The following is a 12,212-nucleotide window of genomic DNA, read 5'->3' as shown; positions in this document are numbered from 1 at the left end:
CACAGGAATTACAAGAAAATAAATAAAACAGCCTTCTTGCTGATATGGAGAAAGTTTTAGTGGTCTGGACAAATCAAATCAGTCATTAAAGTCTCTCGTGCCAAAGCCTAATCCAAAGAAAAGCCCTAACTCTCTTTGATTTTAATGAAGGCTGAGAGGGGTGAAGAAGCTGCTAAAGAAAACTTGTAAACTAGCAGGGGTTGGTTCATGAGATTTAAGGAAAGAAGCCATCTCCATAAAATAAAACTGTAAGGTGAAGCAGCAAGGGCTGATGTAGAAGCTACAAAAAGTTATCCAGAAAATCTGACTAGGCCCATTGATGAAGGTGGCTACACTGGCAAACAGATTTTCAAGGTAGACAAAACAGACAAAAGATGCCATCTGGGACTTTCATAGCTAGAGAAAAGTGAATGCCTAACTTCAAAGCTTCCTAGAACAGGCTATCTTGATAGTGGCTAGAGCAGCTGGTAGCTTTAAGTTGAAGTCAATTTTTATTTCTCATTCTGAAAATTGTAGGGCCCTTAAGAATTATGTCTGTGCTCAATTAATGAAACAACAAAGCATGAATGACAGCACATCTGATTATAACATGGGACACTGAATATTTTAAGCCTACTGTTGAAACCTACTGCTCAGAAAAAAAAGATTACTTTAAAAATATTACTGCTCATTGACAATGCACCTGGTCAACCAAGAGTTCTGATGGAGAGGTAAGAGGAGATTAAAGCTGTTTTCATGCCTTCTAACAGAGCATCCATTTTGTAGCTCATGGATCATGGGGAAATTTTGATGTTCAAGTCTTCATATTTAAGAAATACATTTTTTAAGCCTAGGGTTTCCCTAGAAAGTGATTCCTCTGTTTGATCTGGGCAAAATACATTAAAATGTTCTGGAAAGAACCATTCTAGATACCATTAAGAACATTTGTAATTCATGGGAGGAGGACAAAATATCAACATCAACATGAATTTGGAAGAAGTTGATTCCAACCCTCATGGATGACTTTGAGGGGATCAAGACTACAAAGACCAGTGCAGGAAGTAACTGTAGATGTGGTAGAAACACCAAGATAACTAGAATTAGAAGTGAACCCTGATGTGTAACTGAATTGCTGTAATCCCATGACAGAACTTGAACAGATGAGGAGCTGCTTCTTACAGAGGAGCACAGAAAGTGTTTTCTTGAGATAGATTCTACTCTTAGTGAATATGCTGTGAATATTGTTGAAATCACAACAAAGAATTTAGAGTATTACCTAAACTTAGTGGATAAGGGGCAGGATTTGAGAGGATTGACATGAAATTTGAAAGAAGTTTTACTCTGGGTAAAATGCTACCAAGAAATCTTTTGTGAAAGGGAGTTGCTAGATGCAGCGAACTTCATTCTCACCCTATTTTAAGACATTGCCATAGCCACTCCACTCTTAAGCAACTACCACCCTGATGAGTCAGCAGTCATAAATATGGAGCTAAGACCTCTCACCAGCAAAAAGATTAGGACACATCGAAGGCTCAGGTGATTGTTAGCATTTTTCCGCAGTAAAGTATTTTTAAATCAAGGTATATACATTTTTTAGGCATAATGCTATTATTGCACACTTAAGAGAATACAGTATGATATACGCAAACTTGTTTGTTTTTGTTTTTGTTTTTGAGACAGAGTCTCCCTTTGTTGCCCAGGCTGGAGTGCAGTGGTGCGATCTTGGCTCACTGTAACTTCCACCTCCGAGTTCTAAGAGATTCTCCTGCCTCAGCCTACATAGTAGCTGGGATTTGTGCACCACAATTCCTGGATAATTTTGTATTTTTAGTGGAGATGGAGTTTCACTATGTTGACCAGGCTGGTCTCGAACTTCTGACCTCGGGTGATCCACCCACCTCAGCCTCCCAAGGTGCTGGTCTCAAACTGCTGATCTCAGGTGATCCACCCACCTCAGCCTCCCAAAGTGCCACCAAGCCTGTTACAAACTTTTATATGTGCTAGGAAAGCAAAACATTTCTGTGACTTGCTTTATTACAATATTTGCTTTATTGCAGTGGCATGGAACCTAACCCATGATATCTCTGAGGTATGCCTGTATACCAAAATTATTAACTTCAATGATTCTAGGAAACTTTCTTAAATAAAATAGTTTTTGGTTAAATTTTCCAGTGTGTTACACTCTTCAAATAAACTGTGGAAGAATAAGAGAAAAATGTTTTAGGCCAGACTGGTGGCTCACACCTGTAATCCAAGTACTTTGAGAGACTGAGGCGGGCAGATCACTTGAGGTCAGAAATTTGAGACCAACTTGGCCAACATAGTGAAACCCCATCTCTACCAAAAATATAAAAAAATTAGTCAGGCATGGTGGTGTATGCCTCGAATCCAGCTACTTGGGAGGCTGAGTCAGGAGAATTACTTGAACCTGGGAAGCAGAGGTTGCAATGAGCTGAGATAGGACCACTGCACTCCAGCCTGGGCCACAGAGTCAAACTTGGTCACAAAAGAAAAAAAGGAAAATAAAAGAAAAAATGTTTTAGATTAAATAGAAATAAAAGAGTTTATAGGAATTACTCTGTGGTGAAATTAGCTTATATCCTCTAGTCAGTATATATGCATGGCTTTTAAGGTTTGGCTTAATAAGCTTATTGAGGATTTTGCCAAGTGGCTGTCTCTGAAGGAAGTGGAAATGTTAGGACTTACACTCTGGAGCCAGACTCTCCAGGTTTAAAGTTCTGTGTTGCTGTTTGTATCCTGTTCAGTCTCTACAGTTAGGAAAATACTAATATCAGAATTGATCACTAAAGTATCTTTAAAGATTACATAATTTAAAACATAATTATTACACAAAAAGAAACAATTTATTATTTTCAGACATGAAACAATACATAGAAAGCAACTTAATACTATTATTTGGTGAAGATATGTCTTAGGAATGGAACTTGATCTTTTGAAGGAAATTGTCCTTTCTAAATAGGCCTTTATCTCTGAAGATGAAAGAGCGAAATGGAGGTTTTATTTTATCACCTCTTCTTTAGTTGTATTAAGAAGAGGGCTGAGTTTTTATTCTCTTCTCTGTTTCAAAGACAATTGAACATTGATACCAATCTGTGTTTCTGCTGCTTGTGTAAAAGAGAAACCATAATATGCCACCAACAACCACTGTTATCTGGTTTTAAATGTCAAGTACACTTCAGCATAGAAAGAAAGAAACTGAGATAACATTCAAAGAAGAATATATTGGAGCACAAAATAGACTCCAACCATCTTAGTGTCTGTGTCTTTGAGAAAGGAGTTAGGAAAAGATTCATCAAGAGAAACCTAAAACATTTTGCAGCTTCTAACTTATCTAACCTTATGATTTATAGCCATGTATCATGTTTATACATATGATTGTAGTATTTGTCTATGTTGGTGCTATACTGAATAATGAAAAGTAATTCAACTACTTTAAACTGAATCCTTTAAATTAGTTCAGCAATGACATTCTGTCTTCATGTCACCCCTTCCAAGGTCTAGCCTGAGATTTTCTTACTAACCTCAAGGATTTTTTGTTTGTTCCTTCCAACAGATATTCATACTTTGACAGTTCTATGATATATAATTATGTATAAACCATATTATATGCTTTTCATTTACACAAATAACCATGCCTGTTATTATTTTGAAACCCAGTAGTTTCTCTGTTTCAGAGAAAGGATGGACATGCTATTTCAGAGGGAAGGAGGATAGACACCCTTTGTCTTTCTTGTCTATTTACAGTTAACTTTGTCATTATTTACAAAATAACTACATTTTTGTTAGTTCTACGTGTTGACAGTGTGATTTTTCTATCTTCTTTTATTATAATAATATTTAGCATTGAGTTTTAAAATGTAATACCATAAAAGGTACTTTTGTAGTTTTATAATACACTGTCCAAACATCTTCCTAGGAAACTATTTTTGATAATATTTTACAAATGTTGTTTCTTAGGACACTGATGAGTTAAAAGTCTCAATAAATTTGTGTTGAAAGAACGAGTTAATGAATTCAAATGAGTTTAAGAAATAATGAATTCAACACAGCAGGATTCTTAATCAGTATTTTTCAAGTTGTTACTCTGCTAATATTACACAAAGAGCTCCAAAGACTTTAAAAATATTTTTTAAATGTATTTGATGATTAACGTGTTGTTAAAAATTATATTTTTTAGTTTACAAAACCACATCTGTTATTTTTATCAGATGAGAACGATCTATTATCGGATTTAGTTTGTGGGGCTAGCTGTGTTCTATTTACTGTACCCTGCAGCTGCAGTTTGAACTAGCCATCCATAGCATAGACTATAGCTTTGTAATTCAAACTAAACATATCTCTAGATTTGATAGACTGATTTATAGTTTATTGTATATTATTAATATTATAATTGAGCAACTCAATTTGTAGGAAAAGGGCTTTGTGACACCTTATTGCCTAGAGCCTAATTACATGCTTTTTATTTAGTAGGAAAGGCCTTCAAAATAAGTGGGAAGTGACACATTGTTTTCTATATTAAATTGAAAAATTATTCTCAAACAATTGAACCTCCACTACAACTTTCTTTTATGCAAAATAGTTCTCCCTGAAACAAGAATCTTATTTCTTAGGAGAGGCTGGATTTAAATTCAGAGGCCATGAAAATTTCTCCAGAATTCCTCCTTGTGAAACTACTGGATGTCTATATTCATATGCCATCTTGATTTTCTTTATAATTATCATTATAAGTATTATGTTGTCATTTTCATTGTTTCATTCTAATAATGAAACAATAAGAGGGGTGTATGTAGAGTGTTACCAGTGCAATAAGAAGAGGCAACTAGTGCAGCTGCAGGTAGAAAGGTTTGGAGAGGACTTCCTGGTGGGGATAGTGGTGCATTAGTTCAGTTTTAAAGAATGTGTACAAATTAGCTACCTAGATTTTTCATAAACTCACATATATCCCAGGAAAAGTTATAATCAGTGAACACGAGAAGATATATCTAATCTATTCTGCTATGACAAAGTATTTTGCTGCTTTTGTTAAAGCTAAAGGCATGACAGAGCAAAACAAGGTTATGACACAGTGGACTGGAGGTAGAGCTCTGGAATTCATATATTTGAAAGTAACCTACATAATTTTTTTTTTGTGGGTGTGAGTGGATATGTCAAGGCATTTTGGAATCCTTGACTTGGTGTAATATGGAAAATCTTTTTCTAGTTGAAATTGAGTACAAACTGTCACAGTCTTTTTGTTACTTTAAGAATGGAATATATCAAATTTGGGAGGAATAATGTAGGTTTTATTAATCTTTCTCAAATTGATAAAGTTCTGTCACCCTAAAGATTTATTCAAAGTCATAATCTCAAAGTTATAAGCACTAACTCTTTTACCTTTGAAAAGTATTGGAAGTTTTATTTTCTTAGCTACTATGGATTATGTCAATAATTTTTAGGTATTGACTTAATGTCAAATTACAGGACAAAATTTTCTTTTTGGAAACATTATTTCCTAGATTATAATTTCTTGGCTAACACAGCTCTTAGATTGTCACATCTTGAATATTAGAAGTAAAGCACATAGAACTATCTTCTAAAACTAAATAGTTATCTATAGGTTGCATAACGTCATATATTAAATTGGAATTTCATTTTGAGGCATCTTTAAGTGTAACCTATTTTCAAGTATTATAATTAAGCAAAAATAAAATGAATAATAAATTATCTTGTGCATTTCTTCCACTAAAAATACTTCAAAATAATTATAATATATAAGTTAAAAAGCCAAAAATGCTTAGCAGGTAACTGTAAGATCTACATTATAGGTAATTATAAAAATACTCAGTGTCTATATTTATGAAATGTGATTTTCAACCAAATATTAAATAGAATAACATAAAATAGTAAAATTCTTTCCCTTTTTGGAAGTTTTTCATCTTTATAAATGCATTTGACAGTAAATGTAGTAAAAGTTACAATGAAACTGAACTTCTAGAAAATTTTAAAAGCTCTCTTTAATAGCATGGTGAAATAATTATTCCTCACAAGAGTTTGTTAAACTCATTACTCTTCTTCTATCATTAAAATTTCCCTAATAAAATTACTCTTCCATATAGTGGTGAATGAGAGAATGGGAAATTTTTCCGATTCCCACTGGAGAAAAATGTGCAGTTTGGAAAATATGGAACATAAAAGTGTTCCAACGTAGCAGATGATTTCTGTTGTTTATATGATGAATTGCATGAAAGACTAAAGAGAAATAATTTGATATTTAAAAATTTTGATTACTACCTCTTAGACATAGGAAGACCTGGTAGCCTGTGATATCTTGTAAGTTAAGAACAAGTTCTATAAATATTAGTGGGCAGTAAATAAGAGTTTGATTTATTTCCATCTATGTGAAATGTCTTTGAGGATTTTGTGCTCTCAACTTTCTGTCAGTTTTAGTGCTCTGGGAAAGAAACCCAAATGTATTATTACTTCAATCAGCATAATTACAGGCATTTACCCTAAAATTAAATCATTAGTTACAAAGTGAGAAATATGTATGCATGCATAAACAGATTTGGTGTATATCTTTATGTGTAAGGGATTTTTAAACAATAGTTTGGATCTTCTTTGTTCAACCTTATTGTACTTTCATCTCTACATTCATTAATTCTAATTCATTTTACAAGTGAAATGCTTTTTAACCTGGATTTCAAATCACATGTGAAAACAAGAGTAGAAAATGGGAGAGAAAAATACTCACAACATTAATGACATGGAGAACAGGTATTTAACATACACAATCACATCAGTCTTCTCTTTTTAAGACTAAGGAAGAATTTGCAGAGTTTGTATGATCAGTTTTGCACTCATAGGATCTTTCTCTAAAATTTTGGACAAAGTAGCAAATAAGCACCAAGATAGGTATAAATATAAAAATAACAAAAGAAAAAATTTGACAAGAAAACTAATTTTGGTGAATAATGAGAGTTCTTACTATTTAATCTAATTCCCTAAGACTATAACTTAATAATGTTTTACTATTCTAGCTTCAGTGAAAATAGAACAGATAAATATAAGTATATTTAAAAATTTAACTCTATTGAGAGATGATACAATATGGTAAAAAAAAGAAGTGGGGAGACCAGAATTTCACAATCTCTGTGTGATAGTTAGAAAATTAATTTAGGGCCAGTCGCAGTGGGTTATGCCTGTAATCCCAGCACTTTGGGAGGCCAAGGGGGCAGATCAGGAGGTAAGGAGATTGAGACCATCTACTAAAAATACAAAAATTAGCTGGGCCTAGTGGCACGTGCCTATAATCCCAGCTACTCAGGAGGTTGAGGCAGGAGAATCACTTGAACCACGGAGTCACAGGTTGCAGTGAATTGAGATAATGCCACTGCACTCCAGCCTGGCAACAGAACAAGATTCCGTCTCAACAACAACAACAACAAAAAAGACAAAGAAAATTAATTAACTTAGACTAGAGCTTTCCTGTATATTAAATTGAGATATTATACTTGATGGACTAGCATGCTTTTCCTATACTAAATTTGATTATTCTATTTATATGAGTAGTGTATAAAATTATGCAAGGTTTTATGGATACATTAATGAACAAGAAATACAATACTGTCCCTATTACCTTGAATCGTCCTAGTCTCACATATAGACATAAATACTTACACAATTAATTATGTTATTTCATTCTTCTAGATTTAATGTCTTTCTTGTTGGACTATATCCTTTAGCAGTTATACCAGTTAGAATGCTTAAATAAAAGACAAACCTAAAACCTAACACAAAGATTATTAAATGGTAAAAAAAAGAAAAAAACAAAACCCAAAAACATAATCTTGTCTAACATGAAATCTAGAGGTAGGGCATCTCCTGAGTTGATCAATTCTGAGAAAGAATGACTTCTACAAGCAGACGTGTCTAACCACCTTTTCTGCTCCACGACTTCTTTTTTTTTTTTTTTTGAGACAGTGTCTCACTCACTCTGTTGCCCAGGCTGGAGTGCAATGGTGTGATCTCATTGCAACCTCCACCTCCCCGGTTCAAGTTATTCTTCTGCCTCCACCTCCTGAGTAGCTGAGATTATGGTTGTACACCAACATGGCTGGTTAATTTTGTATTTTTATTTTTAGTAGAGAAGGGGTTTCACCATGTTGGCCAAGCTGGTCTCTAACTTCTGACCTCAAGTGATCCACCCACCTTAGCCTCCCAAAGGGCTGAGATTACAGGTATGAGCCACCCTGCCCTGCCACCTGCTTTTTACAGCTGACTGTGTAAAAAGTTACTCTCTCTCACTGTGGGATACACCAACCATTCCAGGCAATATATCAAGATAAAACAACATCCAAAGGAGAATAGCTATAATTTTCCTGTTTCTATTTTTTTTCTTTTTGCCAGTGAGGAAACATAATCCTGAAGCTCTCTTACCCCACTCTTGCTCTTATTTCTCTGAGTCATAGAACCAGCATTTAAACAAATTAAGAAGTTTTGTTTCTGAAAGAAGCAGGAAGGAGGTATAAAATGAATAGTGAGCAGGCAGCCAACAATGTCTGCCCATAATAATTCTTCCCTTTCAGAAATATTGTCAATTGGTTCTAGAGTTTCTGGGGTTTTTATTGTTATTATTTTTATAATATTCATTTCTCTGCTGAGACTTACCATTTGTTTATCTGTTATGACCATTTTTAAAAGACTTTAAACATATTTATAATGCTGACTAAAATTCGTGTCAGCTAATTCCAATATATGGATCATCTCATAGTGTCTGTCTGTAAATTGTTTTTCTGTTTCTTTGCATGTCTACTTATTTGAATATTTGCCAGACATGAATGGATGGCATATTTTTGAGAGTCTGTATTTTATTGTCTTCCTTTAGAGAAAGAATAGAGTTATTCTATCAGGCAGTTAATTTACTTGTAGATCAAGTGAATTTTTGAGGCTTTTAAAGTTTGGAACCCTTATGTCTATCAGCACTATGAGGCTCTTTGTCTGTGGCAGATAAAAAATTGCTGCAGCCTCTGTGTTTAGAGACCTCATGCAAGTTCAATACCCTGACACCACCACATTGGCAATTTGTATAATTGTTTCTGTTTTGCTTTGTTTCACTTGGCACCTGGAATTTCATCTGGCTTTTCCTTTTGCACTGTAATATGTTTTAAAATAAATGTTGTTATAACTTATTTAGCATTTCTTTGTATTTGGGACATGAAGTGGAGTGTAGATCAGCTCAATCCAATGTGTTCTTAGAGGTCCCCTCAAATTAGTTTTTTAAATGCATCTGTGGTAAGCATTAAAATGAAGTCTTACCATATAAAAGAGGTACCTGTGTATTTTTTTCAGAGTGGGGTACTAGCTGCAGAGGTTTCTCTGGAAACCTGATGTTTTTTAAGAGAAGATATGAAGGCAGGTAAGGGGTTTTTTTTATGCAGATAGACCAACATATGCAAAGGCCCTGAGACAAGATGGAACTTGGCGTATTTCAGGGTCTGAATGAAGGCCAATGTGTTTGGAACTCAAAGAGCCAAGAGGCAGCTGTTAAGGGATGAGGTTTTGTGAGAGAAACAGTTTCTAGACTGTGAAAGACCTTGTTGCCTGTATTACGATATTTGAATTCTATGTTGCTTTTCCATATCACACGTAGTGGTGAAATCACTTGTCACATGGACATTTTTATCTAAATCTAGTGGTGGTACATTCTTATAACCAATACACACCTATAGAGAGAAATGCTGATTTCATCTCTTCTACAAATATGACTAAACATCCAGTTACAAAACAATTTCAGATGCAAGTCTTTTTCTAAAATAACACACTCAGACAAACAATATATTTGGAAAGGAAATGTGAAAAATATAAGTTATTCATAATCAACAGCCTTTTTATAGGTAGATCCTTAAACGGATAGTTTTTGTTAAGTTCTGGGAATGCCAGTTCATTAATACAGATTTATTTCATTGTGCTGGTCTTAGAGGTATTCAAGCTAGGATAAAACTCACCATAAATAACCTGGACCTTTTTAAAATGAGGTCTAAACAACAGTACACTTTCTAAGTTAGGATTTTAAAAAAATTATTATTTTCTGCAACTCTACTTAATGAAGCTTTGGAAGGGAGTTGTGTGCATATGCTTATTTATTACACTGGGCAAATAGGGTTACTTACTTTTCTGTTCTTTGGAAATTTGGTTCAGAAATCACAGTTCTACTATAAAGTGTAAGTCACTGAAATGCCTTTCGGCCATAGACATTCTCTATAATGAAAGATGTCATTACACTAAATAAGGAAAGTTTCCTATGACAGATAATGGGATCAATGCTATGCAACTGACATAATCTTGCATTTTGATAGTCATTTAGGCCATTAAGAAGTTTTCAAATGATTTGAAGAGTACTGGTAGGCAAGAGGAAATTTTCACTACCCACTGATACTACTTAGTTATAGCTAAATGAGAAAAAAATCATAAAAATATTCTTAATTTTTCTCTTAGGTAAGGAAAATCTTTCAGTTACCCTGTAGTTTGTGTCAGGATATCTATTTTCCCATTAAACATGTCTGCCAGACCGAAAAGAGAATTACAGGAGAACTTTTGAACTAGTTTGGTAAGAAATTCCTTTCACACAAAGGATCTCATTGAGAAAAGTGCAAAGCCAGTTCATCATTGTAGTTTAACTTAAATGTTTTAGGTATCAGTTGAAAGTCTCAAATCCTCTAATCATTCATTAATCCACTTAGTGTAATATTTATGAGATTTGCTATTAATCTTATCCAAAACCTGTGTTATTTTGATACTTATGGACTTAAAAAAATCTGTAAGTCTCAAACTTTAAATGTTACTAAGTTTTAAATTATAAAAACTTGGTTAGCACTCATAAACAATGAGGCATGTGTAAATATTACTGAACAATTTTACTGAAGATTCATGAAGTTGACACAGAGAGGATGAACTGTATATAAATGTGTTCAGTGGAGATTACATTGTCTTTGTTTTTTGCTTGGAGTAGTTATGGTGATTAATGAACCACTGTATCCAGCTTCTGTATCAAACTCTTTTTTGGGCCAAGTTAAAGGACTATCTTTGGTGATATAAAGCACATTTGTTCAGTTTCCTGAAACTATAATAATTCAGAGTTGGCAGACAGAGTTATATATCCCCAAGTGCATGAATTGTGTTATCCAGTGAACCCTGCTACGTCTAAGAACAGAAGAGCACCTGAATCTTATTCTCCCCTTATCAGCCTTATTATATGTTGTCTGTACTGGAGGAAATTATGGCTTAGTATTAGAGATTTTTCCTCATTTTCTTGTCAACCACAAGGATAATTTTAGGTGAACTTACCCAGAGACACCTGGGTATTTTTCTGCCCAATGTCTATTGTTCAAAACATTAATATTGAACAACTGTAAACCATAGTTAACAATAAATCGGAAAGACAATGACAATCAACATAAAACAGGAGGGTTCTGCTGGCCTTTGCAGCTGAGTGGCAGCCCCATTTAATAGATCTTTCACTAACTGCTTCAACCTAATTAAGAATGGTTTTGATTACTATAGACTTGTAGCAGATCTTTTTTTCCTGTAGAGATAAAATGCTTTGAGATAACTTGATTTGTTTCTCAAATGTGAAAGAATATTAGGTTTTTTTTTCATATCAACTACTAAAAAGTTAATAATTGTGGTGAATCTCTTAAAGTCAGTGACAGAATCCTATTAATCTCTGCAACTTCAGCCATCAGTCTACTGTACACAATGTGGATATTTTCAATAATTGTGGAAATAACACCATCGTCTTTTCCTTTGGGGATTTAAAAATAGATTCTAATTGTTGAAGTATGAAAATGACTAATTTTATCTTCAAAATGCATTTTTGTACATGGCTCATCTTGTCTATTTGAAAATAGCAGAGATATTTAAATTAGTAAATGTTACATTATAATCTCCAGAGCCTTAGTAAATTCCCTGAAATACAGCGTTAGAACTTCACACTAAAATGATTCCTGAAAGTTGTGTCAGTCCTCATGGATGTTTAGATCCATGATTGGCCAGATAGTTTTAAAGAGCCACCAAGCTAACAGGAATTATAGAAATATAATTTAAATTTTGTTGCAATTGTGCCAGGAAACTTCAAACCATGGACAGGAACCCTGCAATTCATAACAATTCACAATACAGAAATTTTTTTCTGTGTAAATGAGAGTTGTATGCATAGATGATTACAACAAATTATG

General features: G+C 33.9%; 1 protein-coding gene across 18 annotated transcripts in view; it reads left to right on the top strand.

Moving 5' to 3' along the window:
- Positions 1–12,212, top strand: part of CCSER1 (coiled-coil serine rich protein 1) — a 1,385,530-nt gene that overhangs the window by 459,811 nt on the left and 913,507 nt on the right. The window lies entirely within an intron of this gene.

The sequence above is a fragment of the Callithrix jacchus genome, chromosome 3, assembly GCF_049354715.1.
Source record: "Callithrix jacchus isolate 240 chromosome 3, calJac240_pri, whole genome shotgun sequence".
NCBI classification, from domain to species: Eukaryota; Metazoa; Chordata; class Mammalia; order Primates; family Cebidae; genus Callithrix; species Callithrix jacchus.
Note: the sequence above shows the minus strand (reverse complement) of the source record. Positions and strands in the feature narration are given on the sequence as shown.